Source organism: Xyrauchen texanus, chromosome 7 (genome assembly GCF_025860055.1).
Source record: "Xyrauchen texanus isolate HMW12.3.18 chromosome 7, RBS_HiC_50CHRs, whole genome shotgun sequence".
Taxonomy (NCBI): domain Eukaryota; kingdom Metazoa; phylum Chordata; class Actinopteri; order Cypriniformes; family Catostomidae; genus Xyrauchen; species Xyrauchen texanus.
This window is the reverse complement of record NC_068282.1, coordinates 12,923,266-12,940,409: the sequence shown is the minus strand read 5'-3', so window position 1 is coordinate 12,940,409 and position 17,144 is coordinate 12,923,266. Positions and strand designations below refer to the sequence as shown.

At 43.4% G+C, this 17,144-nt stretch overlaps 1 long non-coding RNA gene across 1 annotated transcript; it reads right to left on the bottom strand.

The window, feature by feature from the left end:
• Positions 1 to 361: 361 nt before the first annotated feature.
• Positions 362 to 1,904, bottom strand: LOC127647003 (uncharacterized). The gene is made up of 5 exons (XR_007970986.1): positions 1,622 to 1,904; positions 1,263 to 1,340; positions 896 to 1,112; positions 571 to 730; positions 362 to 485 (listed from the first exon to the last, which is right to left on the bottom strand). It is a non-coding gene; the product is annotated as an uncharacterized LOC127647003 (long non-coding RNA).
• Positions 1,905 to 17,144: the final 15,240 nt, after the last annotated feature.

The window sequence follows — 17,144 nt, the reverse complement described above, 5'->3', positions numbered from 1 at the left end:
CTTACACATGACAACAAGTGGGAATAAATATAATTAACAGCAGAAAATCTGGCTGTTCTTCAGTGTTCTGTTCTTCAAATTGGCATATCTTCAGTGATTCCTCGTGCGCCTGTATAAAAGGACAAACCATCCCATATTCATCCAAGGAGCTGCCCTCAAAGCAGGGTCACGAGAAAAAAAAAAAAAAAAAAGAGCAATTTCCACAGTGAACAGTGTGGATTGGGTGAGTGTAGTCTGACACTTTTAGCAGGCTTTTTAGGGGTCTTGATGTTACTGACTGCAGGATAAAGAAAGGGTTCCAGTTGTCAGTGATGCTGGGGTGTCAGTAGTCAGCCTAGGTTTAAGGGGTCGGCTGTGGGTCCCTCTCAGCTGTGCGGCGCCTTTTCCACCTTCATGTTCAGATGCTCCTTTCAGGTAACGCGTAACGTTAACCTGGATCGCCTCATCAGTGGCATCCTGTGTTGCCGGGTTCTTCCGGATGGCTCCTGTAGAAAATAAAGATCTGTCATTCCATTTGAATGGCATAAGGTCATACACATCTACTTAAATATAAAAAAATATCCAACTTACTTTGAACAATGGTCTTCAGGAACATGTCTCTAAAACATGCTTTATCCCCTACACCAGTCCAGGTTGTATTGATGGAAAGGTGATTAGAGAAGATACTCTGAAGCATTCGCCACACGGTTGTCTTTAGGTCCCTCCCACATTTGATTGCCAAAAACCGAAGCTGAAAATACAAAAAAAACATGTTACAAATTACATTTCTCTGAAGCTTCTCATAAAGTTAAAATGTGACAGGCTGTGGATTCAGACTGTAGTATATGCAGTGTACGATCTTAATTGTACTTTTTAGATTACCCTATACCGTTATAAACGAAATCGGCACACTTACAAATCGTTGCTGGAGCTCTTTATCCTGCCTCAAACTGTTGTCAAGCAACGCCAAATGTTCCTGGGTGTCTAGGGGGGAGTAACAGATCCCCTGTCAGGGATAACTCTCCAACAGACACATTGGCACTGAAACATTGCAGCATAGCATTTTGTCGTCCATGCTACGCACAACATCGCCACACTCCCAAGACGTCGCAGCATTAGGGTTTGATCTGCACCTACAGGGGTTCCCAGAATAAAAGAATAAAGTAGTCAGTCCTGGTCCTTCAACTACTAAACTATGACATTTATATCTAGGTCTACTACATGTACAGGTGGCCCCAGTGGGAATTAAACCAACAACCACAGGTGTTGTTTGCAAGTTGTACCTGATTGCCCAGTGCGAGCAAATGTCTTCAACATTGTCCCAACTTGCTTCACCTGCTCTTGAAGCGAGCCGCTGTCATCTGGGAAGTAACAATATATTGATTAGCAATACACTAAATATAATATAACCACAATTATCATACCAGTAACTTTCCCTGTAATTTCTATCCACAGTATGTTATGCATGGCATACAAGTTCATAATGAAGAACCCTTATGATAACATCAATTTAATTTTTTTCTTTGAAGCAGAATATTTGTTTGTAAAAGGGAGGAAAAAGAAAATGAAATATTGGTATACAGATTTTGGTTGATATATCATACTGTACAGTGAAATGTGCTATTGTTATATCCCTACTCACCTGAAGGACGGATAGATCAGGCAAATCTCCAGTCAGGCCTTTGTAGAGTGTGTGCTCCTGCATATCCACAGGTATTTTAATTCAAACATGCAACATATTGTAATAAATCTACAATATTCAGCCTTTACCTTACACCCTCGGTTGTTGCTCTACACTTATTATATTAAATACTTATTTATATAGCTTGCTCACTGTATAATCATGATAGCCTAATACTTATAACACAAGATTGCATCTTAAACGAATGACTGAGTTGAAAACTTGAATAAGAACGCATTTTACACAGAGGGACCAGCTAGGGAAACTTACCTGCCTACAATAACTGTTTTCATTTGAGTTACATTAATCATGAATAACCTTAGCCGAGTCCCCAGGAACATCGGGCTATTAAAGTAACAAGCCTATAACTGCGGTCTTATTAATTCTAGCTTCACCATACACTCAACTGTGAGGTTTATCTGTTTTCCTCATGGACCTGTAACACAATGCCCTGACAGTGACTTCACCGGTGTCATGATCTTTATTAGAAACTGAGAGGAGACCAAGTTAATATAATTGATATCACAATTATCACAAAAATTAACAAACAGTCTGCTTTAAAACTAAGAAAAACAAGCTTCTATACTAACGTTACATTAAAAATGAACACGTGGCTGAACTAGCTTAGCCGCTATCTGCCGGCACACCACATTAGATTAAAATACTTACCCTTGTAGTTGTGCAGATAACTCGATATGTAGAGTTTAAAGCCCTTGTCCCTCTTGCTTGTCGGAGCAGGGGACCAGGCATCAACAATGCGATGAACATCGCTGACGCGTATTTTCGGAAGATTCTGGAGACGTCGAGTAAAAACAGACATTTTGGGCGACGCGCAAGTAAACCGGAAACAGATTTGGCGACAGCGGAACTTCACTGTTCAGTCTTTGTCATGTGTTTTAGCAATACATTTTTAACATTTATAATGCGTTTAGATTTTTTTTATTACCTTTACAGGGACTTTAACACTTTCTTAAACATTTGTACAGGTCAAATTGCAAAACCTGTAAAAGGTAAAATAACAAAAAAAAATCGAGGTTGGAAAAAATGTAGACATAAACGAAATTTCTGCGCAACTGTGAAACCAGAGGATAATTTCGCTTTTTCATTGAGTTTATCCTTCACGTCAAAACAGGGATTTTCATGTTTATGATAGATATCACCATGGTTGCAAATTAATAAAAAATAATTAAAGTATAGGCTACCCAATATTTTGGCCATGTTGCAGATGTCTTTCACTGTTCACTGATACAGGCATTGGTGAAAAGTCTAACTTCATCAATTTATTCTGCTAAATTGTTCATACCCTGTATTAAATATCTATTTTAAAACCTAATCAGAATCAGAAAGATATTTATTGCCAAGTAAGTTTTACAAAAAGGAATTATTTTTGGTTTATTGGTGCATGTCTTAATGTGCATCAATCAAATAAATGTAAACAATTTTCACCTGTGCATAAATAATTCAATATATTTTACATATATTACTGTATAATCGCTTCAGAGTTTCAAAGTAATTTAAATGTAATTTCCTAAACCTTACCTTATCATGGAATCAAGAGTCAAGAATCTGTTATAAACCCTAATGGCTTTGGAGCAAAAATAATAATAGCCAACATGGCTGGTCGATTTTGAGAGTCTAAGCTGTCCTCAGTATTTCAAAGCGGCTTGCCGCCGTCGGCCGCGGTCGATTGCCGCGAGGCAACCGCCAGAGAAAATGAAGCGGGCGGCCCGCCGTCTGAACGCACCTATAGCCGACAGCTTGGGGACGGCGGCAAAACGAAGCCGTGCGGACATTTTTTGCTATCTGGGTTGGCTTGGTGGACTTGCAGGAGAGCCATGGCGTGCAGGGCAGCGATGGCTTGTCCAGTGACACCATAGGCCTTGGCCGTCAGGGACGATGTAAACCTACAGGCCCTGGATGTGAGCTTCAGGCGCCCACACCAGGAGGCGGCGCTCTGCAAGCATAGGTGCAACATGAGCGCCTGGTCAACTGGGGGCATCACCATCAAGGGTAGTGTCCTTGACCTTGTTAGCTCCCACGACCTTGTTAGCTCCTCGTGAACTTACGGGAAGAAAGGAACTGGGATGGGGTGTGGCTGTGAGCGGCGCCGCGGGCACAGGAACCAATCATCGAGCCGCGAGGGTTCAGGGGAGAGCGGAGGGTTCCACTCTAAGCCGACACTCATGGCAGCCCGGGAAAGCATGTCCATCATTTCGGCATCAGCCTGTGACTGGGCGACCATCACAGAGGGGGGAAGCCCAGCCGAGACTTCCACATCCGACTGGACAAGCCCACTATCCAAGGCTGCGCTCGAGAGCTCATCACCTTCGCGGACCCCGAACAAGAGGTCAAACTCGCACTGAGACGAGTCGGCGCACTCATCCCGAAGCCCGATCGGGGCAAACGAGTGTGGTGGGGAATGGAAGGTCCGTGGGGGAATGCCCAGCGGGAGTGGTCCCATTGAGATCCCCAAATCACCCCCCGGGGCTAGCTGATCTGGCATCATACCCGTAGGTAGAAAGACTGAGCTGGGGAGCCGCTGGGGTGGCTTGCTTTCTTACGAAGGCAAGCCTTGACCGCAACGTTGCCATGGTTCATGTTCTCGCAGTGAGGACATGATCCATCCACGAATGATGTCTCCGCATGAGCAACGCCCATAAACGAAAGACGAAGGAGAGAGATAACGACCACAACCAGGAATAACACACAAATGGAAAGGCATCTTAAAAAAACAAAACAAAAGGAAGATGTTTCCGTGTGTGCCACTCTTTTAGAATATACTCTTTCAGTTTGTTCTGCCGAAGTGCTTAGGGGCGGTCTCTGCAGTGCACCAGTGCAGAGGGGGGAGAAGCCGCTGTAATGCGCTGCCAGAAATCAAGCAGAGGTGAATGGTAAGCCGTGGGAATTCAGCTCAATGAACATCAACCGCTTGGCTCCGAAGAGAAAATCTGAATGAGCGGTTCGCACGCCAGCTCCTTTATACCTGTATATTCAGGGGAGTGGCATACAAATACCACTCGCCAATTCCCACTGGCCTTTTATCAAAGATCAGAGGTGTCTTGGGCTCCCAAGAGTGACCCCTCATGTCACTTCATCGACACAACGTTGAGTGGGTGACAGATAGGGAACTCTGGTATATGGATATCTTTTGCCGGTGAGAGAGGTCTATTGGGAGACTAGATCTAACAAATGTTTTGCCCTTGAATAAGCTTGGGCAGCAGATCACAACATGTGATTCATGTGATATAATCTAAATGATTGTAATTCAAAATATAATTTAACCACTGACGTGCGGTCTGGGTAGGCAAACTAGGCACTGCCTACCCTGCCAAAATTCGAAAATAAAATGTTTATTAAATAATAAACTTGTATTTGGATTTTTACTTTTTATTCTTGTGATTTATACATGCAATATGTGTGTTATTCCAATTGTTTAGACGTTATGATGACAAATGTAGCAGTTACGCATAATCAACTAAAAACAAATGGTAGAATAAGCAGTGCTTTTATGGTCCATTCATTGCAGACGACAAGCGGAAAACCCATGTTGCGCATGCGCACTTCGATCCTGTATTCTTTAACATGTACGGCAAAAAGCACAAATCTGCTGTGCCTTTTGACGTAAATATGTTATGCCCGTAATCATCTCCGTTACGTATCAGACATGGACCAATTAAAATCGAGATATTCCTGGACATTTGCGTAGTTAACGTCATTACACCACAGCTAGTGTACATGCCTAATCCCCGCAAAATTCAAAATGACAGCACCAGCCGTAATCACGGAATTAAGAAATTTTTCCAAGCTCGATTTTAATTCCAAATATGAGTTAATTGGAAGAGGGAGGTCTACGCCAGCCTTAGATGGACTAGTACAGCAAAAGGGCCCAAAAAGTATCCGATCATTTCAAACTGATTGGTATGTAAGAAAAGATTGGCTATGTGGCTGTGCTAACAATCAGCGGCTGTACTGCTATCCCTGCCTGCTTTTTTCAACCAGTCAGACTGTTTGGACTTCAGCGGGATATTGTGATTTGAACAACCTGTCCGCAGCTTTAACCAAGCATGAAAAGTCGTCAGCTCACATCCAGTGTCAAATTACACTGAAAACCTTTGGAAAATCTCAGACCGACCTTGCACTTGACGAGCAAAGGAAGCTGAATATAACCTACCACAATGAAAAGGTAAAGGAAAACCGAGAGGTTTTGAAGGATCTGATAAATGCATAACGTTCACTGTTTACGCACTTGTGTGTGTGTGTGTGTGTGTGTGTGTAGAGAGAGAGAGAGAGAGAGAGAGAGAGAGAGAGAGAGTACACACGATAAACATCCTGATTTGTACATTTCTTGATATGCCGCGCTTGTGTGTAACGTTCACTGTTATTACGTATTATTAGCTTAAACAATAAATCAGGTAATCTGGCTTTCATAACTCAGTGCCTAGCCTCTTTAAGACATCACCGCACGTCACTGAATTTAACATGACTGAATTACACCAAAAAAGTTGTTTTAAAGGATTAGATCAAGCAGAAGTAGGTCTTTAAAGAAACAATTTCACAAAACCACTTTTTACAAAGTAATAATGATGTTTGTGGTTAAAGTTCTATATGAACCAGAAAAGCACTGCTGACTTTAACATCTTATATTTCATCTTTTGTTTTTGCATTTGGCTGATATTTTTATCATTTTCAAGCCAAGTGCTTTTACCAAGGCAGGTACTTTAACCAGCTTACATGCGTCAGCTTTAATTTGATAACTTTTCAGCCATTTTGAAGCTAAAATGAAGATTGTTTAAAAAATGTACTTGAAAGTTAATTCTGTCACCATACTGATGGAAACATCTGCTGACGCCTGAGTTTGATGACTGTGACAGAAGCAGGACATCAGTTTCCTCATATTGCTTGTGCAGCTCAATTAATATGTGTATGAAATATGCATCAAACCATTTCTTTTTCATCATACTGTGCTATGCAGTTTACAGTTGGCCTTCAGCATCTGTACATTAACAAGCAGGGTCACGCATGTGTGTTTCACTCTTCATCTATAATATAGAACAGCGCATAGTCACATGCACTACTTGTAAGTGTGTTCTTTCAACACATGTACTGTGATGTTGCCAATGAAGACAAAATGTATACCAATGGTCTGCTAGGAATTGGCAAATACATCTGACTTGAATGTGTACCAAAGGCTGAATTTGAAAGACACACTGCTGATACAACAGCTATCTCTGTATTTTAATGTGCCTGGTTGCTCATTTGAAAATGTTGTTTCTAAATTTGTCATCACTGAATGTGGAAAATGTATTACGATGTCTTAGCTAACAGTTTAATTTGTTTAATCAATTTTATCCTTTATGATTTTATGAAACTTTTAGCAGATACACATTTAAAATGTAGCCTTTCCATTCCAGAAAAATGGACCAAAATGATTGATGACTCATCTTGCACTCCAATGTTTTGTCCAATAAAATCTTTTCTAGAATGAGAATGCCCTACCCCCAATGCCACCTATGATTAGCAATAAAAAGTAGGAAGTTACAGGGAGAGTTTAACCAAAAATAAAAATAAAATTTTTTATAAGAATATCAGAGCTCTGTAGGTCCATACAATGCAAGTGAATGGTGATCAGGCCTTTGAAGCTCCAAATAGCAGATAATTCAGCATAAACATAAACCACCAGACACCAGTGGGCAATGCCCTCCAAAACTATCCAGTTTGTTTTGGGTGAGAACAGATGGAAATATAACTCCTTTTATATAACAAGCACTAGGAAGTGTAATCAAGCTTGAAACCATGATTGTGCCAAGAGACTGCAATGGCACACAGCTGTGATGTAGACTAATGGACCCCTTCGCTATATCTTGGCCCAGCATCCTGTTTCATTAGAATAAAGTGAGTAGGAAATACACCAGAAAGAAAATGTATCAATTTACAACGGTGACCTAATAAAATATTTTCAATGCAATTCAGGTACAGTAGCATTATTGCTCATATGTCACATTTTTAGTCATCATAGTCATGCTGGGGTACATTAAAATGTTTTATTTATAAATGAACTTGTAACCTCCTAGTCATGCACTCAACAGATCTTCATCCTCTGATTAATAATTAATTTAATTAGTAATATCCGCTAAATCACTGGAATCTTCTCATCTTCAGTGAACCACATCAATATTCAGCAAAGTTTTTTTCACTTAATGATATCTCGTAATGCATGAATATCCAATATCTCACAATTATCTTGATGCTCTAATTTAAGATTACATTTTAGTTTTTGGTATGGTATCATGTATTTGGCGTTGACATTTATTTTATTTGTATTATTATTTGTATTTATGTATTTACACATGCAGTGAAAAAAAAAAAAGATAACTGAATCTCAAAGAAAAATGCTTTTCCCAGTTTGTGCAAAAGTAAAATTCAAATTACAAAGATTTATTGTACAGCATCTCCTTGAAAACTGCTACACTTTTTTCTTCTTCAGTTTTCCCTGGTATATTGTGCTGTAGCTATTTCAATAGAAATAAGTACTAAGACAAAAGTGACTTTGACAGTTTCTCTTCTGCCTTCTTTCGCTTGCTTCCTCCTTTCACTCTGTATTTATAAAATTTCTTCAGTACAGTTCTTTTGTGCCCCAGGCACTGATCTTTTTTCTCTTTTTATTTTTTTTTTTTTTGCTCGAAGCTGAAATATTGCAGTGCAATATGCAATACACCTGAGATAAGCATAGGAGACAGCTGTGGTTTTCTATTTCTTCTTAAAAAGGCATTTCAGATGTAGTCATAGAAACTCTGTTCTGTTACTTTGAAAGGCTGCTTGCAACTGTGAAGATTCTATGTAAATCTTCATTATTCATTTCACTTAAATTACCATCAGCACTTCTAACACAACAAACTAAAGGATCCTAAATCTTCCGACCCAATTCATTCTTTTAAATAGGGCAGGTGTGATGATTTGATGGTACATTTATAAACTGTAGAACATTTTGGCAGTGCTTAGTTTGTTTATTCACTAAACAGAATTTAATACATTTTGTTGAAATCTTTATTAGCATGCTGTAAAATTGTGCTGAGCTTTTTCTGCACCACTTTACCATGCCTTTTTGCCGATAAACGTGGATAACTATTCATAACACTTATGTTAGCCATTGGGATGGAAGTTTGTTCACCATAATTATTTATAAAACAAACATTTATTATTCCACTGGGTGTGTCAGTTAATGACCAGTTTACATTTATATAAAAGGACAATTCTGAGGCATCTTGAACATATTATGTTTAATATAAATATTATCATATTTTGGATTTTGCCTACAGTGCTATTTTTAGTAAAATATAGAGCCTGTGTGTGTGACAGAAAGGGAGGAAATAAGAGCAGGGGATCATATATGATCTTTCCAAGCATTGAGCTGCTGAAGATGAAGGCAAAGGTCAACCGTAAAGCCTGAAAATACAATCATGTAAATGTTTTTTTATTTTTTTTGGCCTCTTACAAAAGGTCAATCTGTCTCAAAAATGAAATAAATAAATAAACAAATAAATAAACCGCATTCAGCTCCAATCTGGGTGTGTGTGAGTCAGTAATCACCAGATGATGGCTCTTACTGCTTCCTCTCTCCCCACTGACAGACACACGACCACATTCCCATCCCCACATACCCCCACCATCCGACTCTTGACTGGGCCCAGTTGCCCAATAACTTTGTGATGTTACTTCCACCCGTCCAACAGCACACTTTTTTGGGTTTGCCTTGAGCCTCGCCCGTCTCAGCGTCCTCAGGACGGCTCTTAGATGCTGCATATGCCACTGCCAATCCTTATTGTAAATAACAATATTGTTTAAATAGGCAGCGGCATATCACAAATCACTTTTTTCTTGTGTTCGGGCAAGCAGTACCGCCGACTACGTACAACCGTTTTTCTCCTCTGTGTTACGCGGATTATTGCATCGATCTCAAAGCACCACTTATCAAGACCAACCAAAAACAACAAACAATTGCGTGAGGGATTCACATCGATCTCTAAACTTCACCACTCAGGAACAACCAACAAAAACAAACAATGCGGTATGTCATGGAATCCGCTCATGTTATTTCTTCCTGCATTGCATGTCACATGTTTACAATAGCCTCTTCCGTCAGCAGTGAGGGACTCACATGTGATAAATGTAAGGAATTAGTCAGGCTGATGGAGAAGGTTAATGAGTTAGAGACACGCATCCAAATGCTAGTGGAGATCAGTAAGAAAGCGAAGTCAGTAGATACTGTTTCGGATGCAGGCAGTACAGAGAGCAACACACAAACTTTGGTTCTGGCTGTAGAGCCCCCACAGCTGGGCTTTTGGGTGGCATCTTGGTGGCATACTCGCTCAGCAAAGTGACACCACTCTCCCGTTTCTGTTTTTAGATTTTCTAAAATTGTTATTAATGTCGGCACTAATGATGTCTGGCTTTGCAAGTTGGAAATCACTATAGATAATGTAAAGATGTCCAGAGAATGGAGTAGGATTTATAGACAACTGGAAGAGTTTTTGAGGTTGACCTGAACTGCTAAAGAGAGACGGACTCCATCCCTCCAGGGAAGGGGCCACTCTCCTCTCTAGTAATTTGGCTCATAGTCTTAATAATGGCAGTATTTGACTAACTGGGGCCCATGTCAGGAAGCAGACAAACTGGTTAATCCGAACGTCTGTTAGCTGCCTTGAGATGTCACACAGGTCACATAAACTATAACACATAGAGACTGTATCACCTTGATATCATATAGAGACTGTGTCTGTTCCCCGAACTACCAAACACAAAACTCTCACTAAATCATTTAGAAAATTTTTTATTAAGGTCAAACTTGAACAAAACAAACAAATTGAAGATAAACATTATATAAAATAGGGCTACTAAAGATTAGATCTCTTTCTACTTGTAAATGAACTTATTACAGATAATAGTTTGGATGTGCTCTGTTTGACTGAAATCTGTCTTAAACTGGATAAATATATTAGTTTAAATGAATCTACTCCCCCAGATTATTGTTATAAACATGAACCTCATCTGAAGGTCCGTGGAGGTGTTGCTGCAATTTACAGTGTGTTTTTTTTTTTTTGTTACTCAGAGGACAGAATATAAATGTCTTTTGAACTAATAATGCTTAATGTGACACCATCAAATATATATATATATATATATATATATATATATATATATATATATATATATATATATATAAAACTCGTAAAATGGAGTGTAGGTGGAAGAATACAAAATTAGAGGTATTTCGCGGTGCATGTGTCTGTACTGATGTGCAGACACGGTGCTGAACTGTGCTGATAGTGTCTGTAGCTACAGACAGGCACCAAAAGCTGCCAGGTAAGCATATTTTAGCAAACTCATAGAAAATAACCACAACAGTCCTAGGAGTTTATTCAGTACTGTGGATAATTTGGTTAGGAATAAAGCCTGAACAAAACCAGATATTCCGTTGCAGCACAAGAGTAATGACTTCATGAATTTCTTTACTTATAAAATTGAAATAATCAGAAAAAAATGGAATTATGCAATTATCTGTCATAGCACCTCTATAAAACTGTTATGATTGGAGAATAAGGGAAAGGCAGAAGGGTGTGCGGATCCAAATGCAGCTTTATTACAGTACCAAAACAAACAAACACTGGAGCAAATAAACAGTCCACGAGGGGAAAAGCAAACTCAGACACTAACTAACATAACACTGAACACGAGGAGACAGAACATCCACGGAGGGCTGGGAAACCTGGAGTAAACACGCATAGAGAGAACACATAGGCATAGGCAAGCACATGCAACGGCACATACAATACATCACCCAGGGAGACACAGCAGGCAGACTCGAAGACGCCAGGACGACAATTGCGCTGATTAATGTTGATGTGCTATAGCTATCTATATGTTGTGACTTTATGCTCTGTTAGCCAATCAGGAGTGAAATAATAGAATGTACTCCTTGCAAATGGTATAATTGATGTAAGATTTTGTGTAATGTATGAGTTAGCTTTCGATCTCCTCGTGAGACTTTGCCTCTGGCTCTACCAATTTCACTGCAAACTATTCTTCAGTAAATTTTGGATTCTTTAATTGAACTTCTTGACTCCTGGTTTTCTTTCTCCATATCTGGTCTGGGTCACAACTGTTATACCCCTAACAATAACGAGGGAAGAAACAGAGGCAAGTGGCAAGTTAACGAGGGACAGGTGAAAGCAATGACGGAAAACACGAACGCTAACAAAGAGACTATGGAGTTACATAAGGGACAAAAGTGAAAACTAAGGAATGCAAAAAGTGACGAAAATGTCACAGTGACGTAAACAAGAGGGAACAGTGAAACAAGACAGGGTAACCGTTACATAGCACCCCCCCCCCCCTCAAGGATCGGATACCAGACGATCAACAAAAACAAAAAACAGGAAGAACAAATGACCAATGACTGGGGGCACAAAGGGCAGACAGGCAGTCCAGGGGGCAACGAGGGGCAGACAGGCAGTCCTGGGGGCAACGAGGGGCAGACAGGCAGTCCACGGGGGGCACAAGGGACACGGAGACAGACCAAGGAGGGCAAGAGGGCAGATAAGCAGTCTCTGGGGGTGTGTGCTGGGAACCAGGTCGGGTGGCCTGGGGAGCTTCCACCGGGTAGGGGCGGGTTTAGGTGGACTGGGAGATGGCCGCAGAGCAGGGGCCGGTTCAGGGGGCCTGGGAGGTGGCCCCAGGACAGAGGCCGGTCCAGATGGCCCGGGAGGTGGCCAATTGGCAAGGACAGGGACCGGGTCAGGAGGCCTGGGAGGAGACCACTGGACAGGGACTGGGTCAGGAGGCCTGGGAGGCGGCCACAGGACGGGAACAGGGTCAGGAGGCCTGGGAGGAGGCCACAGGACAGGGACTGGGTCAGGAGGCCTGGGAGGAGGCCACAGGACGGGAATAGGGTCAGGAGGCCTGGGAGGAGGCCACAGGACAGGGATTAGGTCAGGGGCCCTGGGAGAAGGCCACACTAAGGGGACAGGTTTGGGTGGCCCGGGAGCTGGCCACAAGGCAAAGGCCGGTTCAGGGGACCTGGGAGGTGGCCATCGGACAGGGATAGGTCCAGTAGGCCTGGGAGGCAGCCTCAGGACAGGGACAGGTCCCGGAGGCGGAGCTGAGAGGGGCTCTGGAGACGAAGCTGTGGGAGGTTCTGGAGGACCAGGAGGCGGAGCCAAGGGAGGCGGACCCATGGAAAGCTCTGGAGGAGCAGGAGGCAGAGCTGAGGGAGGCTCTGGAGGTGGAGCCGAGGGAGGCTCTGGAGGCTCAGGAGGCGGAGCCGAGGAAGGTGGTGCCGTAGGAGGCTCTAGAGGCGGAGGCCTGGAAGGCTCTGGAGGCGGAGCCGTAGGAGGCTCGGGAGGCGGAGCCGTAGGGGGCTCGGGAGGCTCAGGAGGCGGAGCTGAGGGAGGCTCAGGAGGCGGAGCCATAGGGGGCTCGGGGAGAAGAGCCCTAGGAGGCTCTGGAGGCGGAGCCGTAGGAGGCTCTGGAGGTGGAGCCGTAGGAGGCTCGGGAGGCGGAGCTCTAGAAGGTTCTGGAGTTTCTGGGAACAGAGCCGTAGGAGGCTCTGGAGGCGGAGCCGTAGGAGGCTCGGGGAGAAGAGCCCTAGGAGGCTTGGGAGGTGGAGCCATAGGAGACTCTGGAGGCGGAGCCGAAGGAGGCTCGGGGAGAAGAGCCATAGGAGGCTCAGGAGGCGGAGCCGTGGAAGGCTCAGGAGGCACTGGGGCGGAGCCCTGGAAGGCTCGAGGGGCTTGAGAGGTGGAGCCCTGGAAGGCTCGAGGGGCTTGAGAGGCGGAGCCCTGGAAGGCTCGAGAGGCGGAGCTCTGGAAAGCCCGGGAGGCGGAGCTCTGGAAAGCCCGGGAGGCTCGGGAGGCGGAGCCCTGGAAAGCTTGGGAAACTCGGGAGGCGGAGCCCTGGAAAGCTCGGGAAACTCGGGAGGCGGAGCCCTGGAAAGCTCGGGAAACTCGGAAGGCTGAGCCCTGGAAAGCTCGGGAAACTCGGAAGGCGGAGCCCTGGAAAGCTCGGGAAACTCGGAAGGCGGAGCCCTGGAAAGCTCGAGAGGCGGAGCCCTGGGAGGCTCGAGAGGCGGGGCCCTGGGAGGCTCGAGAGGCGGGGCCCTGGGAGGCTCGAGAGATTTGGGAGGTGTTGGGTCTTGGACGGTAGAGGCTACAGGCGCTGGTTCTGGGACGGCAGAGGCTACAGGCGCTGGCTCTGGGACGGTAGAGGCTACAGGCGCTGGCTCTGGGACGGTAGAGGCTACAGGCGCTGGCTCTGGGACGGTAGAGGCTACAGGTGCTGGCTCTGGGACCGAGGCAGGCGTGGGCTCTGGCTCGCTGACCGTGGCAGGCGTGGGCTCTGGCTCGCTGACCGTGGCAGGCGTGGGCTGGGAGGCAGAAGCCTTCCTTCTCCTCCTCCTTCGGGTGGACGAAGTTGGCCGTGCTGGCTCGTTGACGGCGACAGGCATGGGGGTTTCCTCACTGACCGGAGGGGCTGGCGAGCCGCATACCAGCAGCGTCTCCGCCACGAAATCTCGGAGCGTCCAGCCGTGTGTCGCCGGTGGCAATCGCTCTCTGAGCGAAACGGACAGGCCATTCTTAAAAAATACCACCAGGGAAGAGTCAGGGAAGTCGGTGGCACACGCTAGGATCAGGAAGTCCATAACGTGATCCTCCACCGGGCGGCTTGCTTGCTTCAGGTCCAGGAGGCGGCAGCTTGCCCGGATAACTGCTGGATCCATTGTTTGGTCTTTCGTTCTGTTATGATTGGAGAATAAGGGAAAGGCAGAAGGGTGTGCGGATCCAAATGCAGCTTTATTACAGTACCAAAACAAACAAACACTGGAGCAAATAAACAGTCCACGAGGGGAAAAGCAAACTCAGACACTAACTAACATAACACTGAACACGAGGAGACAGAACATCCACGGAGGGCTGGGAAACCTGGAGTAAACACGCATAGAGGGAACACATAGGCATAGGCAAGCACATGCAACGGCACATACAATCAACGAAAGACAGGGACTAAACCAAAAACCAGGATATATATACATGAACATGGAACTAAGGGGCCAATGAACAAACAGAACACCAAACAAGATAACGAGGGAAGAAACAGAGGCAAGTGGCAAGTTAACGAGGGACAGGTGAAAGCAATGACGGAAAACACGAACGCTAACAAAGAGACTATGGAGTTACATAAGGGACAAAAGTGAAAACTAAGGAATGCAAAAAGTGACAAAAATGGTAAACAAGAGGGAACAGTGAAACAAGACAGGGTAACCGTTACAAAAACAGTGTCTCATAATTTTCCTCACGTGCATCTTCAATCCTTCTCTGTCATTGACCATGCAGAGCTAACAAACCTAATTGAAACATCAAAAGCCACAACATGCTTGTTTGATCCAATACCAACTAACTTCTTAATATTATTACTGCCTCGCTATCCTTAAAACTTTTAAATGGCAGTTATAAAACCGCTTAAGCCACAACTTGATCCTGGAGAACTGGCTAATTATAGACCACTTTCAAATCTTCCGTTCATGTAGAAAATACTACAAAAGGTAGTATCCTTCCAAATATGTTCATTTCTACAGAGAAATAGTACATATGAACAGTTTCAGTCAGGATTTAGGCCTCCTCACCATACAGAGACTGCACTTATCAGAGTTACAAATGACTTGCTCTTATCATCTGATCGTGGCTGCATTTCACTTCTAGTGCTTTTAGATCCTAGTGCTGCATTCAACACAATAGATCACAACATTCTCTTGAATAGGCCAGATAATTATGTTGGCATTTGTGGAGTTGCATTAGCATGGTTTAGGTCCTATTTAGCAGACTGCTACCACTTTGTATATGTAAATGTGAAATTGTCAAACCAAATAAAAGTAAAGTATGGAGTGCCACAGGGATCTGTTTTAGGGCCTCTGCTTTTCTCCTTGTATATGCTTGATATATATTATCAGGAATCATTGAATACGTTTCCACTGTTATGCCAACGATACCCAGCTTTATATTTCTTCAAAACCTAATGAGATTTCACAATTCTCCAAATTAGCATAGTGTATCAATGAAATAAAAGATTGGATGGCCAGAAATGTCCTTCTTCTCAATTCCGACAAAACAGAGATACTAATTATTGGACCAAAAACCTCTAAAAATAAGCCGCTAAAATATAATTTGATTCTCGATGGATGTACTGTTACATCATCTTCAACAGCAAAGAACTTAGGTATTATATTTGACACCAATCTGTCCTTTGAAAAGAAAATTACCAATGTTTGTAGAACAGCATTCTTCCACCTAAGAAATATTGCTAAATTACAACACATGCTCTCTGTTGCTGATGCTGATAAACTAATTAATGCATTCATGACCTCAAGACTAGATTATTGTAATGCATTACTGGGAGGATGTCCAGCAAGATCAATAAATAAACTTCAATTGGTTCAAAATGTAGCAGCCAGAGTGCTGACGAGAACCAAGAAATATGATCATATTAGCCCCATTTTATCATCGTTACATGGCTACCTGTTAAATTTCATATTAATTAAAAAATTCTGTTAATTACGTACAAAGCTTTGAATGGTAAAATTCCACAGTACTTAAGTGGCATTCTACCACGCTATATTCCATCACATTCATTACGATCGCAAAATTCTGGCCTGTTAATATTTCCTAGAATATCACACCATCTGCGAACGTCCCCGTGAATGTCCAGCCAACAAAATTGGGCCATTAACATGTGCAGTGTCCTTTCTTGTCCTAAGTGACCCACCATAGGATTATGGTCAGCCACCTGGAAAAGTGTTTCCCGACAGCTCTTTGGGACTAATAACTGGGTAGGATTTTCATGGGTTTGAGTGTCCTGTGTCACTTGATACAACTGGTCCCTAATAACAGAAAAATATGGATATACGAATGTAACGTTAGGCTGGAGCTGCTGGCCATCGATTACTCTCACTTGGTAAAAGGCATGCTTAAGGGTTTTGTGATGCGATTGCTCTAGAGGGAATTTCCCCTCTGGAAATTCATAAGGGCAGGAAAGTCAGTGGATTCCCTCCCTCCTGCATCACTCTGATGCTGAGCAGCCGCAGATTGCCCCGGCTCTATCTCCCCAACCATTGTGTCACACACCAAGATTTCGGATTACAGGACCCATCAACACATATCGCTTTAAACAAACTTTTAAACCCCGGAAAATTGGTTCCCAAAATCAGTGGATGTGTGAGGAGGGCATTAACCGTAGCCTCCACTCTATGCTTTTTCGACCGGAATTTAATAATGGCTGTCACTACCAGATGCTCGTGAACATCACCATGCATACACCTCACCATCACTTTGTGTTTTGCACCCAAAGCACCATCATGAACCAAGCCATGGTGAATCAAGGTTTGATTACAGCCAGAATCCACCAGGGCTTGGTATGTAGGCCCCTTAATTCTTACCGG